This window comes from Corvus brachyrhynchos, unplaced genomic scaffold (genome assembly GCF_000691975.1).
Source record: "Corvus brachyrhynchos isolate BGI_N302 unplaced genomic scaffold, ASM69197v1 scaffold115, whole genome shotgun sequence".
Classification (NCBI taxonomy): Eukaryota; Metazoa; Chordata; class Aves; order Passeriformes; family Corvidae; genus Corvus; species Corvus brachyrhynchos.
The window spans coordinates 15,169,175-15,187,709 of record NW_008239553.1 but is presented as its reverse complement, the minus strand read 5'-3'; the positions used below and the strand labels follow the sequence as shown (position 1 = coordinate 15,187,709).

Here is an 18,535-nt window from a genome sequence, read left to right as displayed (position 1 = left end):
TTTTAAGGTTTGTTTTTTCCTGATGATAAAACTTAGGTTCATTAATCTTCAGTCTCTCAAGCTCCATTATGTACCATTTTCTTCACAAAGGAAAATGTTGTGTGTGTGCTTTATTCATTCCAATACTAGGCTTGTACTGTAGTTGCCCAGTCTTGGCTGCTACCAAGTGAAGTTCCAAAATCCACAGGAGTTAAGTTGAATTCAGTATTAATCATATTACTTGAGATACACAAAATTATTTACCTGTCACACTGACAGGTCTCGAAGTTGTTGCTCCTTTGTAAAACTACCCAGAAAAGGGCAGTCATAGATCTTCATAAGTCTATGGGTGTTTTTAAGAGATGTAAGCAAATGCCCCCTCCCCCAAGCAGTATGAAGATTTGCAATGATATACCTCATATATGCTACTGGTGGGTTTGTTATAAAGGTTTCTCATAGACTATGTAATTTGAAATACTTAACTCTTCAGGATAGGTTTGAGGGTTTTGTTTGGGTTTGGTGTTTTTTTCAGACCCTTTCTGTTAACCTTGAAGTTCAGAATAAACTGCAGTTATATAAGTACACAAGCCATTTAAAATAGAAATAAAAGAGAATTCCATTAATGCACTGCATTTAATCGAGACTGACAAATCCAGTTTCACTAAATATTTGACACACAAAATAACTTTGACTCTATGTAGTTAATATTCCCCTCTTAAAGCAACTAAAGCAAATTTACAGTTGAAATCAGTTAATGAGAGAGAGTGGGAGTAGATTTATTTAAAATCTACTGAACTTAAATGCTCACTTGTTTGCTTTTTAATGGTAAAACAGATCTGTGGTTTGAAATGGTTTGGGGAAGTTGTGACAAGGCAGATGATGTTTCAGAACTGTTTGAAGACTACAGATGGGTCAGCTACCATTTCTCCTTTCTGGTAGATTGGAAATGTCCCTTTGAAAATGTCTGAGAAACTCAATAGACATTGAACATGTTCAGAGATGCCATTAGTATCTGGACAGTGTTCCAAGAGCATCACAAATGAATAATTATTTAGTACTATATTTTATTATCATAACATCTTAATGCTGCTGTTACCTGAAGATGATCATGCTTTACATAAAAATGTAAGAGTTGTCATAAAGGATCTGGCAAAAAATCTTGTTTACATCCTTTCTCTGACTTTTCCATTTGCTGTGGAACTTGGTTAAATCCCATATGCATCTGTTTCCTCATCAGGAGCTTTGAGCTGAAAGATATTATTTCTTTCTGGATTCTTTGGTGGGGAACTTTACCACGTAGTTGTTTGGTAGGACTTCATTTGACTTTAGCAGAAATTTAGGTTTGGGTGGTTTATCTGTTCTTAATTGAAGTGTTGTGTTTTCTGGCATTTAGAAGTTCAAGCAAACTGAAGTTGCTATGCCAGCTTATGCAGTTTTAATCTTTTGGCATAACTCACTGTTCATGCTTGATGGTAGGACTTGAAATTAGTCTAATCTAAATGAAGTATTTCAGTATCTGTGTACTGAATGGGTGTTTCCTTTCTTGAAACCATTTGTCTCACAAGAACCATGTGAATAAGGTGATGAGGGAAAATAGTAAGCATGATGTTCTAAGGAAGAACTTAGCAATTCAGTTTTGTTAGGAAATACATTGAATTTATGGTCATGTCAGTGTCAACTGCTTGCTTTCTGATGTTAAGGTGGTGTTTTTGCAGGTAGAGAAAGGGATTGGGAGGCGCTGGTGCTCTTGGGTTTTGGCCTTGAACAAGGACCTCATGAAGTAGGGAGGAGATTGCCTGTGTCACTTTCCTTCAGTCTCCATTCAGTCAAGGCTCATTCATTAATACCTGGAAACTGGGTGGGTTTGTTATTTGTTTGTTTTGTTGGCTTTTTGTTGTTGGGGTTTTTGTGTGGTTTTGGTTTGTCTGGTTTTTTTTTTAAGATGCTGCTTTACGCTAAATACGATTGAGGTGCAAACAAAGGATTTCTTGATTAAAAGTTAGGTGTAGACTTCAAAATTTACCTGTCTGTTCCACTTAACTGTAGTCTGTCATTTTTGTACTCAAAAAAAAAATATGCTTAATGGAAATCAATTGAATTCAAGGAAATTCTAACTGCTTATTTGGGCCAAGGCAATACCAACTGTAAATGAATTCATATGGGTTTGAGAGAGCTGCTGAGTGTTTTAAATTACTTTTTTACCCCCTCATAGCTGTTTGTGTTGTTGGACTAGAGTTAAATTATACCAGGGCTGGTTTTGTTGCATGCAACACTTCTCAGCTGTAAAATCTTTTTTCAAAGTGGTATTAGAGACATGAAGGCATCAAATGAAAATAAGGGCAGGAGTGTGGAAGGACAAAAGTAAAGCTGCTGTAAGTGCTACCTACAAAATATATTAATTCCTTTCTCCTAATTAGAGCTGGACCTTCTGCCAAGACAGGTCTGCTGTTCCAGCTGGGGCTTGCAGGAGGTGATATATACTATTCTTTTAATTCTCAATGGCATTGATGGTAACTGAAGCTACTGTTCTTTGCTCCTGTCTATCCTTGTTAGAAGTTGAAATGAAATGCAATGGAGACAGTAAGACAATGTTGAAAGAAAAAAAAAAGACTGACAAGGAGAGAAATCTAGGGCCTAGTTTTAGGTATGCATTTAAAAATCAATTAGGCAAACTGCTGGCATTAAATTTCTAAAATTTTTTCAGATGGCTGTCTTGCAGTTTGAAAGCTCTTCTTGTAGCAGATTTTTAAGCTTTTTCATTAAAGTATATAGTACAGTGAACATTAGAGTCCTTTATTAAAACTGCTTCTCATACTGAATTATTGCCCTGTTGCCCAGTGCATTGGGTTCTGGAAAAATACCTAGTAAACTCCACAGACGAATTGATGTCCTGTTTGGCAGTGTTGGAAGCTATAGATAGTTTGTCTAAGAATTGCTTCCAGTCCTACCAGTGGTATCCATGGACCTAGTAAGAAAGCATTTATAGGCAATTTTTATCAGCTTCACTTGTTAGCTTTCTTGCTACTTTAAAAGAATGCCCAAACACTATTCTGAAACTTTAAAGAAAATGCAAAGAGAAGCTTAAATGTCTCTGTGGGCTATGCAGCTGCCACTCTTTATATGAAGAATGACAGGCTTCACCAGAATGTCTGGCTCTTAAAGCAGGAGACCATGATGCTGAAACACATTAGAGCAATGTTATTTATATTCTGCCAAAAGCAATTATCCTGCAAGACTTATAAATATGTGTTAGCTTTTATGTGTGTGATAAACTCTACAGACTTCCACAGAGATCTGTAGGTCTACTCAGAGTGATATATTTAAATTTTTGCAGGACTGAAGCCCAAGTGTTTGCATAAAAAGATGTTTCTAGTTGCAGGCATATGCTGATTATTCAGTAGCATGGCAGGAGTGTTTCTTTGGGATTGGTCTGTTACGATTAGGATTGTTAGTATGCTGAGCTAAAGAGTTATATTTAATAGTATTTGATAAGAGTTGTTTTAAGAAACCTGTCTGGATCCACCAGTATTTCATTTCAGCAACAGCTTCTAAGATCCCAAGGGCTCTTATCTATCCTAGTACCCTGTTTTTAATTTCTGTGGGTCCTTTACTTTTTTTTCCCATGAAGATTTATTACTCCTTAAAATTACCTTCAGTTAGCTACTTCAGGCCCTAAAAGTGGCTTTGTTCTGTGCTGTGTCTTTTCGTCACCCTGTGACAGAAAATGAGCTCCACTGTTTGAGAGGAAAGGCCTGTACTTTGGTTCTTGGCTACCAAATAGAGCAGCTTTTCTGTTCACCCCACAGCTGTTGTTAATGTTTCATTCTGCAACTGCTAGAGGATGGGCAAGTAACCATCCTCATACGAGACAAAAATATAACTCCATTAGTCAGCTGGCGTGGGTTGTTGAAGCAAAAATGCAGGCAGTATTTTCTCCTGGTGGAGAAAAATCCATCACATCCTATTAAAGTTGCCATTAGCTGACTATGGGGCAATGTACATTTCCTGAATTCATGATTGCCTGTTCTCCTTACTTTGATGGCTGTCTACTTTAAAACTTGTAATTTAGTCAAACTGTTAGAAGATCATGTTACATCTCTGGGGTTAAATTTATTTGACATATAATCTGTCTGGGAAAATCCCCTAAGAAATAATGATGCTTGATACTAACGGAACCTCAAATTTTTCAAATTATTGTGTGAATTAGAGAATCTCATTCCTAAAGAGGTGCCATGAAATTTCTCAAATCTGTATTGCCCTATAGGACTTCTAAGATTTAGTATTTAAACACTTTACTGTTAAACACAGATTTTTAAGTTTCTGTTGAAGGTGGGGTTTTTTGGAGGGGGGAATGGGGGAATTGTGATTTTTTTGTTGGGGTTGTTTGGGTTTTTATTTTTTACAGCTGTCTTATGCAGGTTGACAATGTGATAGGCTAGTGGCACCTTTGACATTCTGTTGCCAGTATTCATTATAAAGTTTAAGTGAGGGGAAGTTATAAGCCTTCAACTTTTTCGCACTAAACATTTGAACACTTAAGGTTTTTGGATGTTTAATCTTAATATGAAGTTACGACATAAAGCAGAACCGAGAAAATAAAAAGGTGCCATCTTTTCCTAGCTGCTTATCAATGAAAAGAAAATTATTTTTCTTTGGTATTCTGGAAGTGTGACACTTCTGTCATATCTATAGCAGTGTTTCAGTAGAGGATGACTTTTTCTCTCTAAGGGAAATACATATGTGGTCAGGCTTCTTCTTAGTTTAGTGCTTAGAGATTTTGTTAAAATTCCTTATTTCTTTAATTGTTTATGTACTTTTTGTTTATGTAATGTGGACAGAGTGAAATGTACAATCTCTTAAATTGAGAGGGATGAATATTTAACCTTAACATGAGGACTGAATGGTTCTTTACAATAACACTTTTGGTATTAGTGTATCAAATGTCATAGATCATTGGTGACAGGTGCATTAACGCCTATAAATTAAAGGCAGACTATTAGGCAGTTCTTATGCTGTGTGGCACGTCTGTTTCCACGTTGTGTAGGATACTGATGAAGAAATGGTGCAATGGGAAACTGTGGTTTAGTTTTGGTCCTTATTGCAGTAATGTTTCAATGTAGGCAGATCCTGGATATATCTCCAGCTACTTGACAGTTGTCTGTCTCTGGTGGTTTTCATGTTTCTTTAGGGCAGGTAATAGGCAATGCCTTCCACCGCTTGAGTTTTGCTCCCTATTGCTTCTGGTAGAGTGGCTTCTTGTTGTTCCCAGTAAGTTATCTCTGTGGTAATAAAGAATTTAAGAACATAGCAGTGAGCAGAAAAATTAAATAGGAAAATTATATGCCTGTGTTGGTATACGGATATAATGACTCTACTAATTGAATTAAACTAAAAAGTAAAAATTACGTAGCTCCAGCTGAGGGAACTATTTTCTGTCAAGTAATTTCTTGCATGCTCATGTAAGTTTGTGTACCCTAAAACCTAGTATAAAAATGCTGACAAAATTATGTGCTGTTTTACACAAGAATTTGGTTGCTGGGCTAAAAGCTGCTGTGAAATGCAATTATTAATATATTAGATTGAAAATAAAATCTGTGTAAAAATAATTTTTAACTTCCCAGAAAAGAACATGAGCGAGATCCTATTTTAGTGTATTTGATCAGACAATTCTGGTTTTACCAGAGTTAAACACAGGTTCGTGGATCTAAAGGTTGGGCCCTTTTGAGAATCTTACCAGCTCTTCACTGAGAATGAGTAGTGGAATATCTCCTGAGGTGCTGTGTCTTGGAGTGGTTTTCCTACGGGAGTTTTGCAATTTGGTGTTCACTAAAGCTTTAATGCTTTCCCGTCATGAAAGGAAAATCCATCTTCACTATGTTTCTGATATAGGCAAGATGTAGTAACTGGTCTCTGTGACATGTGGACATGGCATGTGGACACTGGTATCTGTAAGCTCTCGCTCTTGCCTGCTTCTCTTCAGATTGGCTTGGTAGGAAGCTTGTTTTGCCTCTTATGAGTTGAGAGAGATTGCCATATGGTCTGGTATAGTTCATGTACACAACTGTGATCCAGTAGAGGAAAGGCAAACTCCCAACCCCCCTACTGCTGTTTCAGAAAGGAACAGACAGGAGGAAGTAGGAGTGAGAACAGATTTCTGGATAGATTGGTAGGCAGTGGGGTGAATTCTTAGCACTTCCCACCAGAAGTCTATTCTAATAAGCATCAAGTTTTAACTGTGTGTATGCTGCTGAGGAAGCTGGAATATGAATATGAAGAGTAAATGCATAAATAAACTTAAAGGGATAATTTCAATTTAAAATTATAAAAGTATTTATTTCATAACTGAAACAAGGCTGTGGTGCTCTCAACCTCTAGCTGTGTGAAGTTAATCATGGCTTGATTTTTTTTTTGTTTTTAACTTCCATTTTTTCAAAATCTACATTCAGCTGAATGTATGCACTACTGGCTTTATCTGGAAAACACTGCTGTAGCAGTACCCTGACTGAATGAGACTTTCCTAGGGTTAACACCTGGTGGTGGAAGTACATGTATAAATAGATCTATGGTGATTGAAATATGCCAAATGCAACAGAAGTTTTTTCTTGGTTTCTGGGTCCCTTAAAGCAAAGGGGTAATGTTATTTGTTCCTGGAGTGTACAGGAGGAGCAAATGGATTTTTATGTTAGACAAATGGCTAGGATATTGGTCATCAGTTTCAGTCGGATTTAAATCTTTACTGCCTTACCGAGTTAAAGTAGTAAACAACAAAAGAGCAGTCTATTTAGAATTAAAAATTTTCTGTAGACTATAGATCAACTTCTATGGCTTTCCTGTGGATAAAAAAAAATTATTTTATACATACATGCCTTCCCCAAAATGAATATTTTAGATAAGTCTTTAAAAACCTATGTAAACCTGTATTTCTAATGATGAAATACAGTTTTGGGCTACCAATGAAAGGCACAGTTTGCATTCACCTACACAGCCTTGGCCCTAGATATAAGGGGCACATGACTGAAGGTAAGTTGGGGCACTCATCTGTCAGAACAATCTTTTTGGGAGGATGGGTTTTCTGTTTTGGTTGCACAACAAGTTCTCTTTACAGTTGTATACTGATTTAAGTTGACACAAAGGAGGTAGGGAAATTGTACCCCAAGACTGGAGAAGAATTCAGGCTGGATTTAGGTGCGTAGCTGCTTTCCCATTATCCCACAGAAGCAAAAAATTTTTGCTGCAGACCTACAGATGCTGAATCACTGATAGAGCTCTAGATTTAGGGCTGCTTAGACATCTCCTATGAATAACATCTTGCAATTAATAAGGAACTCAAAAAAATGAGAGACCTACGTAGCGTTTATGTGCTTTGCATAGTACAGTGTACTCCTATCACATAACTGTTCAATGGAGCATCGCTCTTTAATTTGTCTCCTGGAGATGCATCGTCTGTCTGTGTCAAAATGCTTACACGAGTGCAATCTTTTTTCTTTTGAGTGCCAGTTTACTGGAACCCAATGTTTAATGTTTGAAATCCATGGATTTTGTATTTCCTTTTTTCTCAATAAATGCTGAATGACTTTCTGTAAATAATGATCCTTATTAAAGGATGAATAGCTGCAAAACTTGTAGGGTTTTCATGTTTGGGGCTTTTTTTTCCCCTTCTTCCTCTTTTCTAGAGAGAAGATTTGTATTTCCTCTCCCTTATGCGCTTGGCATAATAATGTAGATCTAAACTGGGGGGGGAGGGAAAAAAGTGGTTACAAGCAACAGTGGTTCATGATGCCACTAGTACTGTAGTTTGGAGAATGTGTTTTACCAATAAATTGACTGATATCAATTTAAAGCATCTCCTTTACAAGTACTTAGTTAACAGTGTGGTCATTTCTTCAGTTTTTGTTTATTGTGAATAAATGTTTTGTAGCAGAAAAGGTTCAGTTGCCAAGTGAATTTTTCTACATTGTTTTGAAAAGCTACTTTTCTATTTTAAAACTTTTTTTGGGTGATATTTCCTTGAGTATTGGTGACTATGCATCAATGAAGGTGAGGTGATGAATCACTTCAGGCAAATCACATTTGTTTGGTATATATTAAACTTCTTCCAAACAGAGGCTGCTGTTTCCAGTGAAAAGATCCAGACTGAGTACTCTTAACCCTTCCTGATGCTTACCGTAGTTTGTGTTCAGACTTGTAAGTTCATACAGTAGGACTTTAGTCTTTAGTGCTAATTTATTGTAAAATTATTGTTTCATGAGTTTGGCCATATATGCTGTATCAATGTTTTAATGTGCAGGATTGTAGTACTCGTTTCTTTTTTATCTGCACTGAAAGTATTAGCTTTTGCATGGATTAATGATACATAGATTTAAAGCTATGTGCAGGTTATATGTGCTTATAATTGATTCTCTTCTTGTGATGTATTTTCAATAGTATTTCTTGTAATTTCTGGTTTCTCTCACTACATTATGGGATGAAGTTTTTAGTGTTCAGAATACTTATTTTCTGTGCTACCAGAGTTAATCCCTTTGCACCTTCTGGAATCAAGAGTGCTTTCCTTTTGTGTATTCAGTCATTACATAAAGGAAATTGTTCATTTTGTTAGCATGTCAGCTGGGCTTTACTAATACCAGGAGGGCCAAAACCTCTTGCCATAAGAATTCAGAGAAAGAAAATATATGTTTCTTGGGAGGAAGAATATTTTTTTTCATTAGTTTTTCACATGCTTGGTCCTCATAATTCTGTACATATGAAGCCAAAAAACTTGAGTATTAAATTTTCTCTTTATGTTTATACTGCAGAAAAAGGACCAATGTGCCAAACTTTGTGACTTAAATCCTGGGTGTTCATACTGTTAGTTGAGTCTTAATCTCAAAATACATATGTAATGTAGATAAGCAGGCAAGCTCCAACCGGGCTGTAAAATGACTGACCCGTTTCTGTGATCCATTCGGACTTAGGTGGATGAGAGTTTGGCAGCCGTTGCTGACAGTGAATCAAACACTGTCAAATTCTACTGTCTATAAACTGAACACTGATAGATGTGTTCAGACACTGCTCAGGAGCTTGCAGTAAGTTCATATCTACAGAACTGCTTTGGGTAGTTATGGGAGGGCCTTGTGACAGTAATTTACTGATTAGGGTTGGATAATTGTTCTGGATTGAAGTTGCTCTTTCTTCTGGATTATTCTTGATTCACATCAGCTTTCCTAATGTTGATCATTGCAAAGCTGCAGAAACAGTGGAGAAAAGTGCATGGTGGAAATGAATGACTAGGGCAAGAGAAGGATGGAGAGTGATTCTGGCAACAGTGCCGGTTCATATTACTTTAAAGTGCTTATAACAAAAATTGTAGTGTAGCTATGCAAGTTGCCTTAGATTTATTAGTAGGAGATAGTGCAGAACTGTCAGTAGTTTTATGTTCTCTCACAAGTCTCTGTTAAAGGACCTCCTGAGATCATGCTGCAGAGTAGTTTCAGGAAAGATTAAAAAAATCTGATTGCTGTGCGTTTTCAGCTGTCTCTGCTTACTCAGTTACTTACTTCTTAAAACCATTCTTTCCACTCCTTCATGATGCTTACCAGTTTTCCACCTGTTAAAACTGTTAATATGATGTAGATTTTGATACAATAATTTGTATTTGCTGGCAATTATTTAATATACAGTTAAAAATGAAAAATTTCTATCTTACTCTGGGTTTTTTAATTGGAACCAATCTAACCAATTTTTTTCTAACTTAAATTTGGCTACAAGATTTTATACTTCTCTTTTAATCCAGGAAAAAAATCAGTGTATTATAGAACGCCACAGCATAAGTATTGCATGTTAAACAGCAATGTGCATTGTGATTATGCTTCTCATTGATGAAGGGCACCTAGTTTTTCCTCATGTGGCTGCTTCTTGTTTGGGAAAAGGAAATACTGTTTCCTTTCTCTTTCCTACTCCTTCTGCGTCCCTTATTTTATTTTTTTCTCCTTTTCTCCTTTTCTTTTCTCCTTCTTTTCTTTGCTCTGCTAATGTTATTTACTTGGCGGGGACAATTTATACAAGCCATATTTTCACTCTCAATCTTTTCATGTCACTGACTTTTGAAACATCTATTACTTCACTTTGGTTACTTGAGTTCTGGCATTTTTAGCTCCCTCTTCTTCCCCGTAAATAACTCTTAGGCAATCCCTTTTTTGGTGCTTCCTAAAGAAACAAATGTGTCAGCTGGGGGTTTTTTTGGGTTTTTTTTTTTATCATCTTTTTATGTAGAATAGGCAATATCAAGTTTTTTACTTGGTCTTTGGTGAAAAGGCCTCATACAGGTGGTTGTCTTGAGCATTGGCCATACGATGCTTCCCAGTCAACACAGGGGTGTTGAAACAAACAAGGATGAGCTACAAGGATGTAGCTACCTAGTGGTATAAATTGCCTAGTGACAGTTCTAGAATTCTTCTACTCAAATAATTGCTTCTCTTTATTAGTATTATTCTTTTTAAGAACTTACTGACTAAAAAAGTCTTTTATCCATTCCTCCCAGTATTATTGAACTTACAGGCAAATGAATCTGTCTAGGAATTGCTGCATGACTAGAGAAGATTCTTTCTTCTCTTCCAAGTCAATATAACTTCTTGATATTTGAGCAACCAAATTTAAGAAGCAGAGCCCTCAAAAACACTATTTTACATCCTGTATGTAAAGCTCATATGTGATAAATGCATTCCCAGTGTTGGGTTTTGAGTGAAATGTACAGAATTCTGTCAGATGTACTTGTATGATACAGCCAATATTTGAGGCTTAAATTGCTAAATAGTGAAAATTTTGGCTCAAAATTTAGGGATTATTTGTTAGCACAACTAAAGCAGTTACTTGTAATATGCTTTTGGTCTTTTGACCTTGCTTTTCAGCATGCATAATAAAATGCTGGTTGCTTTTCTTCAGCTAATAAAACAGTTAATGACTTCTCCTGGCTTATTTGAGTTACTTGGATAGTATCCTTGCAGATAAAAGTACTCAAAATTCATTGTTGTTTATAATATGAGAAAATTATTTGTAATCATCACTGTTTTGATAGTAGACTCTGTCCTGGGAATATGAATATAGAAGGTCCTTCTGTTGCTGCAATAAGAGCAAAGTTCTGTAACAAAACACGTGGGTACTAACGAAACAGCAAAATTAAAATCCTCGAGTTTGATCTTCTCCATCTATACCTATTTGTTCTATCAGTTTAATTTCTCCATATGTTTATTAAATATATAAAGTCTTCTGTCTCTCTGAGCAGAGGTATTTAGTTTTCTGGTTGTATTTCTTCAATTATACAGTCAGGATTCATTTCCAGTACTGTTAAATACAGGGACACAAATATTTTTGGAATGACTTAATGTATTATCTCATTAATTTAGTAAGATTTTTTGGTTTTGTACTTTAGCTTATATTTTATAAGCTATTATACTCTATTTTGTATAATAGAAGTGGCAAATAGCCACTTAAAACATTTTTACAGTGGGTAGCAATCAGTTTCGTCTAGTAAAGCTGTGCAACATAGAAGTCAGAGCTGCACAAAAAAAAGAATCTGCTTAGTGGTTCTTACGTGACATTTTTGTCTCAATGATTGACTTCAGCTAAAAGGCCGTTGTTTCACTTCTTGCTTGGATTCTACTGTCTAGAAACTGTTTTGAGCTTCCATTGCACCATGTTGCACTTGCTGTAATGGTACTCTAATCATATATTTTGTGCAATTTGACTTAGCTCACTCCATCAGAAATTCCTCGTTATGGTGAAGTTCCACCCTAAACCATAATTTATCATAGAATTATTTGTATTAGAAGGGACTGCAGAGGTCATCTAGTTCCACCCCCCTGCCATGGACAGGGGCATCTTCCACTAGACCAGGTTGCTCAATGCCTCATCCAAGACACCCTTGAAAATGTCCAGAAATGGAGCATACACCACTTTTATGGGAAGCCTGTTCCAGTGCCTCACCACACTCAGAGCAAAGAACTTCTCCCTAATATCTAAACCTATCCTTCACCAGTTTAAGGCCATTACCCTTCTAATGGTATTAATGGTTTTAAAAGTCCAAAGAGGAAACAAGGAGATGTGATTATAACACTAAATTGTCTCATTATCTCATCATCTCTGTTGTAACCCTTTGTTTTGGATTGTGTTGTTGCCAAAACAAGGAAAATGTATCTGGTGGATCCCTTTTAAGTAGCTGAATAGACAGAGATTATTGTAGGAGTTCTCATGACTATAATTTATAAAGAATTTGTTCTTATTTTGGTTTATTACGTATTTGGTGGGGCAGGGGAATGCATGTGTACTCCTTACTCTTTTTTTGTGCAGTTGCTTACAAGTTTCTAAACTTTTTTTCTGGAATAGCAGCACATAATGGAACTTAAATAATCTTCATTTTGAATTCAGAGGCTTTTCAGTGCCTTGTTATTGCTTTGTTCTGTGTTATGTTCATACACTACCCATGTATTCATTACATGCAGCTTTTTGTAGAAACTTGTGAAGAATATTACTTCAGCAGTAATTGGAGTGGGGAATGTAGTAAATCAAGGCTTAGTTACACTTTTTGGGATGTACTGTTAGAATTCCTATATTTTGATCTTAGGGCTCGTGAATCACCTATTTCTATGCTTAGACTGCTGGTTAGGCTGCGAATTATTACTGAGATTATCAAACATAATCATACAATTATATAATGGCTATGTAAGTTACATTATTCATGCTGAGGTATGGCAAATATAAAGGGCATACCATTGAAACATTTTGAATAATCTTATTAATCTTTTGTTTTTTCTAGTTCGATGGATTATTGTAATAGAAATATTTGCATTTGTCTTTATTTCAATTTACTTCCTCTCTCTGAAATATTCATGGTTTCTTAAAACTACGGAAAAGACTGGTTCAAGCCACAAAACATGGTGCTGTGTAGCAAGGGAATGGTAGCTTCTTTTTCTGGTCAGTGAACATACACCTTTAAAATAGTTCTTTAAAATAGAACTTTCTCAAGTTTACAAGCTTGTCTTTCTTAAGGCTCATTTGGACTTTCTTTTTTACTCTGATGTTGGTGTTGTTAAGCATTTTGCAGTTTGGTTTGTAGTCTTTCTGTTTTGTTAGTGCCGACATTTATGATTTGTCCATTTGTGTGTGTTTGAAACATCCTTTTGGATATTTATTGTTTTCTTATTATGTTAAAAGTAGAAATTTAGGGATTTTCTTAGAATAGAATTTACTTTGCAAGATCTTTTTCATATTGTCTGGTTAAAGTCCTTGAAAAGCCACATCAATGTAAATGTTGAGACAAGATTTAGATTTAACAATATCAATGAATGATACAACAATTTCAATTCACATGGGTTTAAACACATGAATGTTGTTTGTATACAACATTCATTAGCAATCTCACAGCTCAACAAGGCTGTTAAAGGAAGAGTATTTTTAAAAGTGTGGATATGCTTTATTTGGTTCCAGGTTCTGTTCTTTTCTGTGCAGGCTGAGTGGGAATGCATGCCAGAAATGACCTGTACCTTTTTAAAATTTCTTTTAATGTGATAAGAATAAAATTTAAATTTTGTGCTTGCCTACCTAACATTAAGTGTTATTTTAGGTGAGTAAGCTCAGTGGATCTTACGCTTTTTTCTACCATAATGTGTTGCCAAAAGTTCAAGACTATGCAGCAGCTCACCCCCTAAGCTCTTTACACCAACAGGCAACTCAAAGCTTCATTGAATTGTGCTCATTACAGATGGACCCGGCCCAAAGGGTCTGTAGTCCAGGACAACCTGACAGAAATTCAGACAGAGTAAATACAAAAAATCTGTGACAATGTTTTCTGATCTGTTTGAGAAAAGTATAACAGCTTTGTCCTTTATTTTTGCTATGTAAGTTCTTAGGTGGAGGAAAATAATAGCTTTCTGAACATTTGTGGGGTACTATTCCTAAATACAACAAGCAGTGGAATAAGAAGTACACAGGTGCTTGTTTGAAAATAGCATGTCTAGTACATCCTGTTATACCTTAGGGTAGCTAAAATTGTTCATGAGGGATGTGTTAGTTACCTTCATCTTATTTTAGTGGTCAAGAACTTTATTACAAAATGGCTTTTTTTATTAATGTATTCACATCTGTTAACAGGGTTTCCAGTCCTGCCATCCATAACCTCAGTAACTAGATGACCAGCTTGGACAATGAGAGTGATCTAATTGCACTTGCATACTTGATACTTGGACTTTGTGAGCATATAAGACTGGAGGAAAATGGCTCTGAGAGAAGAGAGAATTCTGACCTGTTCAGATACAACTATTACCTAAAATCTTTCCATAAATTGTTGTTCTAAACTGTAGTAATCATTGCTTTTCCCAGGAAAATGAAGTGCAACTGAATCTGTAAGCTTCATTTAAAAAAAAAAAAAAAAAAATTATAGACTGGATGGATGTTGTCTGAAGACATTTACTGGAAGTGTCAAGTTGTCTTAGTCTCAGTGGAATCTGCCTTAGGCTGCAGACTTGTGCTTGTCCTAAGTTTGCTGAAGAGCTCAAGAAAATGAAAAGCTTGTGTTCCATCACTTCTTTAGATGTTCCTTTGTTTTTGCAAGGTTGGAAAGAAATGGTAACTTTTCTTATTAAAAAAAACCCCCAAACTAAACCTCTTTCTCTTGTTTTATTTGTGGGCTCTTTAACCTTTCTCTACACGTTTCCATGGTAAGCAAATCAGAATTAATACATGGCATCAATAACCCAGTAGCTTGGTAAGAAACAAGTAATGATTTCACGGAATTAAAAGAGGGTACAGACAGTTCTGTGCTATAAATTGAATGAAGAGATTCCTGTGGATCTTCAGAAACTCTGGGGTAAGGAAGAAGTAAAAAACTATGAGAATATATGCAGAGAAGGGAAGACGGGTTAGGATGGAGAGTGGATATTTTTGGAGTTATGGCTGTCAGCTTTTAAAAATGAGGCAAATTTAGGGTTTTCTGGAGGAAGCCCATTAAACTTGGAGGGTACATGAGTACCATGATCTGACCACTCGAATTGTGTTACCCATCTGCCTAAAATTGGATGGAATCCAGTCCAGGAGTCCTTGGTACCAGCAGTCCTCTGTTGTGAACAGGCAGCTGTGGAAGTGATCAAAAAGCATCTTCCATGTCCATCTTATCCCACAGACTACTACAAAAGGGATTACATACTGTATGCTGTTTATTTAGTTCTGCTACATGTGTCCAAAACCTGTAGAGCCATCTTTGAATGTTACTTTGATTCTTTTTCATTTTTGTGGGGAAGGGTAGAAGGAAAAGTAAGTTTGTTTGGGGGTTTTATTTTATTGTGTATTTTATATTAGTTGCCATTTTCTAAGTAATATGCCTTGACCAGATGGTGTTACAGAACTCTTTCTCTTATGAAAACGTAGGCCTTCAGAAGGCAGTTTCTTTAAAAGGTGTAGAATCCAATGTGTTGTGATCTCCTTTAGTGTGATAAAATATTACTTCATTTAACCCTTATGGATGACCTACAGAAGTAAGAGAAAGTAGCTACAATTATTAAACAAGAGAAGATGCTGGGGAGCAGGGCTAAAATGTTTTTCATACAAATGTCAAATACATACTTCGTATGTAATTTTGATGGGTTTCAAATCTTAACAGCTTCTCCAACAGAGCTTATGGCAGCAGCCATTCTTCCTTGCAGCATTAATTTACATGGACATACATCTTAATTTGTCTATATTCAAATAGGAGCACTAGAACCCCATTCCTATTTTTAATTTTTTTTTATTGTTCTTATTTTGTCTCCAAGAGAACACTTCACAAGAGCAATATACTATTTTGACACTTGTTCATTTGGGTCTCATTTTCCCTTTTGAATTGTAGGTGCACTGTCAAGCACCTTGTTTTATGAGCCTCTTCTGCTAAATAATAATTGTAATCATGTATTTTTGGCTCTTTCAGGATACGAGTTAACCCTTCCTTACATAATACAGTTTCCCATGTAGATTTTTCCTTTTACGATTTTGGGTACAAGCCATTTTGCTTGGTAGTTCAGGTTTCTTTAAGTAGATTTTCTTCTTGTTGTTTTGTTTTGTAGATTTTTGGGGTTTGTTTTTTGAGCAGAAATGTTCCATTCAGGTTTTTTGACAAAATCAGTGTGGTTACCAATATCTTAAATGTAACAGCATTTGTCTGTAGTTCCTCCTGGAAATCCATGTCTTTCCTTGCTAAACTCCTCACAGAAATAAACTTCCTAGGCATAGTAGCCATGCACATTAGCTGTTTATTGTGAGGAATACTTCTTGCATCTTTTTAGAGGAGAAAATCTGCCAAGTTTTGCATTCTACCAGAGTAAGAGTTTTGTGTTTATTCTGATTTGTTGATATAATTTTGAGAGGAGAAGGGTAACAGTCATGTTAAGCAGAGCCTCGTTTAGTAGCTGTTATGGCAATATCCTCTTCATTAAAAAATAATAAGATATGCTGTCATACATTTTTGTGATGTAAATTATGTCTTCTTTAGCCCTTGTGCTACATTTGCATCTCCTTCTGTTTTAGGTAAGTCATTAATATTTTGTACCAGTGGCACTCATTCTCTAAACCTTTAGTAACAAAGGGTTTATAACATCAGCAGTGTACTAATAAGATTATGTGATATTGGTGAAATTATTTTTTTTCTACATTGAGTCAATACTCAAAAAATGCTATCTGCAAGTAAAACAGATTTTTAGCTCAGTGGTCTGGCAGTACCTTTTGGTACTCAGACATGCATGTACTCATGAGCACTTCTCTAGCTGGGAATCATAAAGTCTTCTGCTAAGCTGTTTGGATAATAAGAACCATAAAAAGCCAAGTGTGGTTCATGTATGCTCCTTTGGTAAGGCTACAAACACAAAAGTATATTGCAGCAGAAGCTGGAGGGGCTAAAGTACGTGTGTAAAGTGCCAGTCAAAGGTAAAGAGCCTTGATCCATGGGCATTTCACGTTTGGAGAAAAGCCTGGAGCTGTTACTTGTGTGCCAGCAAAGATAGTGTAATTTCATAGCAGAGTGTGTCACGATTTTTCAGAACGCCTTTTTTTTTCCCTTAGCCTTGTCAGAAGTGTTTAAACAGCAGTTTGCACAGTGACAACTCTTGCTTCAAAGTATCATGAATTCTTATAAATTAACCCATATTGGTTATATTTACGAAGTTGTGTTTTTTTTTAATTGCTGTGCTTTGAAATAGGATATTAAATAAAAGAAAGAATAATTGAGATTGGAAGGCATCTCTGGAGGTCATCTTCCCTGCTGCTCCAAGAAGGGTCACCTATAACAGGTTACCCAGGACTGTGTCCAGATGGCTTTTGAAACTCTCCAAGGATGGAAACTCCGCAACTTCTCTGGATAACCTGTGTTAGTACTCAGGTGCTGTCACAGTGAAAAAGTGGTTGCTGATGTTCAAATGGAACTTCCTGTGTTTCAGTTTGTATCTGTTGTCTCTGGTGCTCTCACTGGGCACCATTGAAAAGAGCTTCTGCCTATCCTCTTCACACTCTCTCTTCAGCTATTTGTATACACTGATAAGATACCCATGAGTCTTTTGTTCTTCGGGCTAAGCAGTCCCAGCTCTCTCAGCCTTCCCTCCTCCAATGGATGCTTCAGTCTCTTAATCATTTTTGTTGCACTGTGCTGGACCCACTCCAGGAGCTCCATGTCTCTTGTGTACTGGAAAGCTCAACACTGGACAAAGCTCTCCAGGTGTGGCTTCAGTAGTGCTGAGTAGAGACAGAGGATCACCTTCTGTGACCTGCTGGCAGCACTTCTAATTGCAGCTGGGACACTGGAAGTTGGCCTCCTTTGTCCATGTGGCATGTTTTTGGCTTGTGTTCAGCTTGGTGTCCATATGAAACTCGAGGTCCTTTTCTTCAAATCAGCTTTCCAGCTTTGAAAGAAATTATAAGTCTAAATATTTTTACCAAAGCTGAAAAAGTCAGTTTCTTCTGTGGTTCAATTTATAATTCCACTTGCAGATCCAGGTTTCTTGATGGTAATGGTAGTAAGCTGTATAGTACTAAAAAAAAAAATTGCAGTTACAGTACAATTGTTTTAAGCAACACTTCTGAAATCACTTTTGTTTTTCAGACCTATTTTAAAATAGAAATGTGCAAAATGCAGTACAAGTAAAAGAATGGCAATGTTTAGTATGAATTAGGAGAGGGAAGATTTGCTTACTGTTGATACTAGGTTAAAATAAATGTAAAGCAACAAGATGGCTGCTTCCCCACTTCCCCCAACATCTCTTCCCCTTTTTCTCTGGGAAAAGTATTTTGGCAGAAAATTCTTAATATTCATTCTCTTTTGCTTGGCTAATGGAACAAAGGACAAATGTAATAACATTTGTTATCTTTAGTTGTCTTGATATTAAATGTAATAAATACCCCAAATTATAAAAATAATTTACTTTTTACACAAAACCAATAAATAATCACAGTGATGAAATTACAATTGTCTTACTTCCCCAGCCACCAAAAGCAGGATTATTCCTTAGTTGTTGAGCTGAAGGTCCCAGCCTGTCTTGGCCAGTGACGTGCTTCCTGAGCTTGCACAACA

At 36.2% G+C, this 18,535-nt stretch overlaps 1 protein-coding gene across 3 annotated transcripts in view; it reads left to right on the top strand.

Moving 5' to 3' along the window:
- SPRED1 (sprouty related EVH1 domain containing 1) overlaps positions 1–18,535 on the top strand; it is a 58,490-nt gene that overhangs the window by 12,034 nt on the left and 27,921 nt on the right. The window contains exon 1 of one of the 3 annotated variants that reach the window (XM_017742090.1): positions 17,172–17,338. The exons of 1 other annotated variant lie outside the window; for it this stretch is intronic. The gene's annotated coding sequence lies outside the window, so the exon portion shown is untranslated. Of the gene's footprint in view, positions 1–17,171; positions 17,351–18,535 lie in introns of those variants that run through there. One more of the 3 variants, XM_017742091.1, reaches the window with a different exon arrangement.